Here is a 6,242-nt window from a genome sequence, read left to right on the forward strand (position 1 = left end):
ATTGACACTTGCTTCAAACTATTGAGTGTATCTGATTGGCCAGAAATCTAGAAAGTTCCAGAACAGCATCCAAAAGGTATAAAAATGTGGGTTCACCTTCAGACCGGTCTATTGGAACCACTCTTAGAATCTCTGGAATGGTCTGAGGCCTTCCAGAGAGAGCAGCATGGCAAGAGGTAGAGACCTGCTGACCATCCAGAGGGAGAGAGGAAGAAAGCAGCTTCCCAAACCCAGAGACACAACCCCAGAGAGAGCGACCACATAAATTTACGAGAGACTCAGGAAATATTGTAACCTTAACAAACCAAATAGGATTAGGGAGAGTTTGTTTAGTATTAAAGACTATTGCAATTTTTTTCCTCATAAAGTAGGCCTGTTTTGCTTCGGTACTGGCCTGCGTTCGTATTGATTTGACCACTTTATTATTGAGGGATACCTGGGCACACTCATTCCGAACATTCTGATCAGAGTTGCCTGTAACTTGCTTAACTGTCTGTTGCATTATCAACATATTCATATCACTGTACATCTAATGATCAGTTCAGTCCAAGTGACAAAGTACCTGATGCATAATTTAGATTTAGATTTCCAGCATCTCCGAATTTGCTCTTGTTTGATGTAATTAGAAAAATATGCTTTGAAAAGAGAACTGTGCTCAACACTCTGTTTCATTGCTTTAATCCCTGCATCACCAACGTGGTAAAATTCAGATTGGAGGCTAATTTGTGGCTCTATAAAGTCAATGATACACCGATCCTCTCGTTGATTTTCCCTTCAGTTGCAAAGTGAAACTATCATCTCAATCTATTTCTCTTGAGCACTTAAATGGCGACAGTTTATTTTTAAGTGGGGTAAATCAGTCACCCATAAACTTACAAAGAGCTTACTTTGAGTAATATTCTGCCCAGATCCCGAGTGAGTTTCTCCTGTTTATCACAGTTCCAGACTCTTCCTCAAAACAATAGGCTTCCTGTCAGGACTGATAAACTGGTTCCCCTTCTTTACTCACCGGACCTCTCAGTTGGTCACAACAAGATTAATCGGAGCACAGACCCATTCCCAAATGGAAGACTTTCTCCAAAGTCATGTTGAAGATGGGAAGAATTTAACAACACGTTCTTCATTTAACAATCAGTGAGGTTATTCATTCCCCAAAGTGAAAATTAGAAATGTGACATCCAAAATATGGAATCAAAACAACAAGAGAGCTCAATGTGCTGTTCCAGACTCACAGTCCATGTGCTGCCCCCGACTCACTATCCGTGTGCTGTTCCAGACTCACTGTCCATGTGTTGTTCCAGGACTCACTGTCCATGTGCTGTTCCAGGACTCACTGTCCATGTGTTGTTCCAGACTCACTGTCCATGTGTTGTTCCAGACTCACTGTCCATGTGCTGTTCCAGGCCGCACTGTCCATGTGCTGTTCCAGGACTCACTGTCCATGTGCTGTTCCAGGCCTCACTGTCCATGTGCTGTTCCAGGACTCACTGTCCATGTGCTGTTCCAGGACTCACTGTCCATGTGCTGTTCCAGGACTCACTGTCCATGTGCTGTTCCAGGACTCACTGTCCATGTGCTGTTCCAGGCCGCACTGTCCATGTGCTGTTCCAGGACTCACTGTCCATGTGCTGTTCCAGGCCTCACTGTCCATGTGCTGTTCCAGGACTCACTGTCCATGTGCTGTTCCAGACTCACTGTCCATGTGCTGTTCCAGGCCTCACTGTCCATGTCCTGTTCCATACTCACTGTCCATGTGCTGTTCCACGACTCACTGTCCATGTGCTGTTCCAGACTCACTGTCCATGTGCTGATCCAGGACTCATTGTCCATGTGCTGTTCCAGACTCACTGTCCATGTGCTGTTCCAGGACTCACTGTCCATGTGCTGTTCCAGGACTCATTGCACATGTGCTGATCCAGGACTCACTGTCCATGTGCTGTTCCAGACTCATTGTCCATGTGCTGTTCCACACTCACTGTCCATGTGCTGTTCCAGGCCTCACTGACCATGTGCTGTTCCATACTCACTGTCCATGTGCTGTTCCAGGCCTCACTGTCCATGTGCTGTTCCAGGACTCATTATCCATGTGCTGTTCCAGGCCTCACTGTCCATGTGCTGTTCCAGGACTCATTGTACATGTGCTGTTCCATCACTTACTGTCCATGTGCTGTTCCAGACTCACTGTGCATGTGCTGTTCCAGGACTCATTGTCCATGTGCTGTTCCAGGACTCATTGTCCATGTGCTGTTCCAGGACTCATTGTCCATGTGCTGTGCCAGGCCTCACTGTCCATGTGCTCTTCCAGGACTCATTGTCCATGTGCTGTTCCAGGCCTCACTGTCCATGTGCTGTTCCAGGACTCATTGTACATGTGCTGTTCCATCACTTACTGTCCATGTGCTGTTCCAGACTCACTGTGCATGTGCTGTTCCAGGACTCATTGTCCATGTGCTGTTCCAGGACTCATTGTCCATGTGCTGTTCCAGGACTCATTGTCCATGTGCTGTGCCAGGCCTCACTGTCCATGTGCTCTTCCAGGACTCATTGTCCATGTGCTGTTCCAGGACTCACTGTCCATGTGCTGTTCCAGACTCACTGTGCATGTGCTGTTCCAGGACTCATTGTCCATGTGCTGTTCCAGGACTCATTGTCCATGTGCTGTTCCAGGACTCATTGTCCATGTGCTGTGCCAGGCCTCACTGTCCATGTGCTGTTCCAGGACTCACTGTCCATGTGTTGTTCCAGACTCACTGTCCATGTGTTGTTCCAGACTCACTGTCCATGTGCTGTTCCAGGCCGCACTGTCCATGTGCTGTTCCAGGACTCACTGTCCATGTGCTGTTCCAGGCCTCACTGTCCATGTGCTGTTCCAGGACTCACTGTCCATGTGCTGTTCCAGGACTCACTGTCCATGTGCTGTTCCAGGACTCACTGTCCATGTGCTGTTCCAGGACTCACTGTCCATGTGCTGTTCCAGGCCGCACTGTCCATGTGCTGTTCCAGGACTCACTGTCCATGTGCTGTTCCAGGCCTCACTGTCCATGTGCTGTTCCAGGACTCACTGTCCATGTGCTGTTCCAGACTCACTGTCCATGTGCTGTTCCAGGCCTCACTGTCCATGTCCTGTTCCATACTCACTGTCCATGTGCTGTTCCACGACTCACTGTCCATGTGCTGTTCCAGACTCACTGTCCATGTGCTGATCCAGGACTCATTGTCCATGTGCTGTTCCAGACTCACTGTCCATGTGCTGTTCCAGGACTCACTGTCCATGTGCTGTTCCAGGACTCATTGCACATGTGCTGATCCAGGACTCACTGTCCATGTGCTGTTCCAGACTCATTGTCCATGTGCTGTTCCACACTCACTGTCCATGTGCTGTTCCAGGCCTCACTGACCATGTGCTGTTCCATACTCACTGTCCATGTGCTGTTCCAGGCCTCACTGTCCATGTGCTGTTCCAGGACTCATTATCCATGTGCTGTTCCAGGCCTCACTGTCCATGTGCTGTTCCAGGACTCATTGTACATGTGCTGTTCCATCACTTACTGTCCATGTGCTGTTCCAGACTCACTGTGCATGTGCTGTTCCAGGACTCATTGTCCATGTGCTGTTCCAGGACTCATTGTCCATGTGCTGTTCCAGGACTCATTGTCCATGTGCTGTGCCAGGCCTCACTGTCCATGTGCTCTTCCAGGACTCATTGTCCATGTGCTGTTCCAGGACTCACTGTCCATGTGCTGTTCCAGGCCGCACTGTCCATGTGCTGTTCCAGGACTCACTGTCCATGTGCTGTTCCAGGACTCACTGTCCATGTGCTGTTCCAGGACTCACTGTCCATGTGCTGTTCCAGACTCACTGTCCATGTGCTGTTCCAGGCCTCACTGTCCATGTCCTGTTCCATACTCACTGTCCATGTGCTGTTCCACGACTCACTGTCCATGTGCTGTTCCAGACTCACTGTCCATGTGCTGATCCAGGACTCATTGTCCATGTGCTGTTCCAGACTCACTGTCCATGTGCTGTTCCAGGACTCACTGTCCATGTGCTGTTCCAGGACTCATTGTACATGTGCTGATCCAGGACTCACTGTCCATGTGCTGTTCCAGACTCATTGTCCATGTGCTGTTCCACACTCACTGTCCATGTGCTGTTCCAGGCCTCACTGACCATGTGCTGTTCCATACTCACTGTCCATGTGCTGTTCCAGGCCTCACTGTCCATGTGCTGTTCCAGGACTCATTATCCATGTGCTGTTCCAGGCCTCACTGTCCATGTGCTGTTCCAGACTCATTGTCCATGTGCTGTTCCAGGCCTCACTGTCCATGTGCTGTTCCAGGACTCATTGTACATGTGCTGTTCCATCACTTACTGTCCATGTGCTGTTCCAGACTCACTGTGCATGTGCTGTTCCAGGACTCATTGTCCATGTGCTGTTCCAGGACTCATTGTCCATGTGCTGTTCCAGGACTCATTGTCCATGTGCTGTGCCAGGCCTCACTGTCCATGTGCTCTTCCAGGACTCATTGTCCATGTGCTGTTCCAGGACTCACTGTCCATGTGCTGTTCCACACTCACTGTCCATGTGCTGTTCCTGGACTCACTGCCGATGTGCTGTTCCAGGCCTCACTGTCCATGTGCTGTTCCAGGCCTCACTGTCCATGTGCTCTTCCAGGACTCACTGTCCATGTGCTGTTCGAGGCCTCACTGTCCATGTGCTGTTCCAGGCCTCACTGTCCATGTGCTGTTCCAGACTCACTGTCCATGTGCTGTCCCAGACTCATTGTCCATGAGCTGTTCCAAGGACTCACTGTCCATGTGCTGTTCCAGACTCCCTGTCCATGTGCTGTTCCAGGACTCACTGTCCATGTGCTGTTCCAGGACTCATTGTACATGTGCTGATGAAGGACTCATTATCCATGTGCTGTTCCAGTCCTCACTGTCCATGTGCTGTTCCAGACTCACTGTCCATGTGCTGTTCCAGGACTCATTGTCGATGTGCTGTGCCAGGCCTTACTGTCCATGTGCTCTTCCAGGACTCATTGTCCATGTGCTGTTCCAGGACTCATTGTCCATGTGCTGTTCCAGGCCTCACTGTCCATGTGCTGTTCCAGGCCTCACTGTCCATGTGCTGTTCCAGGGCTCACTATCCATGTGCGGTTCCACGACTTACTGTCCATGTACTGTTCCAGACTCACTGTGCATGTGCTGTTCCAGGACTCATTGTCCATGTGCTGTTCCAGGACTCATTGTCCATGTGCTGTTCCAGTCCTCATTTCCATGTGCTGTTCCAGACTCACTGTCCATGTGCTGTTCCAGGACTCATTGTCGATGTGCTGTGCCAGGCCTCACTGTCCATGTGCTGTTCCAGGACTCATTGTCCATGTGCTGTTCCAGGACTCACTGTCCATGTGCTGTTCCACACTCACTGTCCATGTGCTGTTCCTGGACTCACTGCCGATGTGCTGTTCCAGGCCTCACGGTCCATGTGCTGTTCCAGGACTCACTGTCCATGTGCTGTTCCAGGACTCACTGTCCATGTGCTGTTCTAGACTCACTGTCCATGTGCTGTTCCAGGACACACTGTGCATGTGCTGTTCCAGGACTCAATGTCCATGTGCTGTTCCAGGGCTTACTGTCCATGTGCTGTTCCAGGACTCATTGCCCATGTGCTGTTCCAGGACTCACTGTCCATGTGCTGTTCCAGACTCACTGTGCATGTGCTGTTCCTGGACTCATTGTCCATGTGCTGTTCCAGGACTCATTGTCCATGTGCTGTTCCAGGCCTCACTGTCCATGTGCTGTTCCAGGCCTCACTGTCCATGTGCTGTTCCAGACTTACTGTCCATGTGCTGTTCCAGACTCATTGTCCATGAGCTGTTCCAAGGACTCACTGTCAATGTGCTGTTCCAGACTCCCTGTCCATGTGCTGTTCCAGGACTCACTGTCCATGTGCTGTTCCAGGACTCATTGTACATGTGCTGATGCAGGACTCACTGTCCATGTGCTGTTCCAGGCCTCATTATCCATGTTCTGTTCCAGGACTTACTGTCCATGTGCTGTTCCAGACTTACTGTCCATGTGCTGTTCCAGGACTCACTGTGCATGTGCTGTTCCAGGACTCACTGTGCATGTGCTGTTTCAGAATCACTGTGCATGTGCTGTTCCAGACTCACTGTGCATGTACTGTTCCAGGACTCACTGTCCATGTGCTGTTCCAGACTCACTGTCCATGTGCTGTT

Source organism: Chiloscyllium plagiosum, unplaced genomic scaffold (genome assembly GCF_037043375.1).
Source record: "Chiloscyllium plagiosum isolate Xiang-an unplaced genomic scaffold, Cpla_swu_hap1 HiC_scaffold_13, whole genome shotgun sequence".
In the NCBI taxonomy this organism is placed as follows: Eukaryota; Metazoa; Chordata; class Chondrichthyes; order Orectolobiformes; family Hemiscylliidae; genus Chiloscyllium; species Chiloscyllium plagiosum.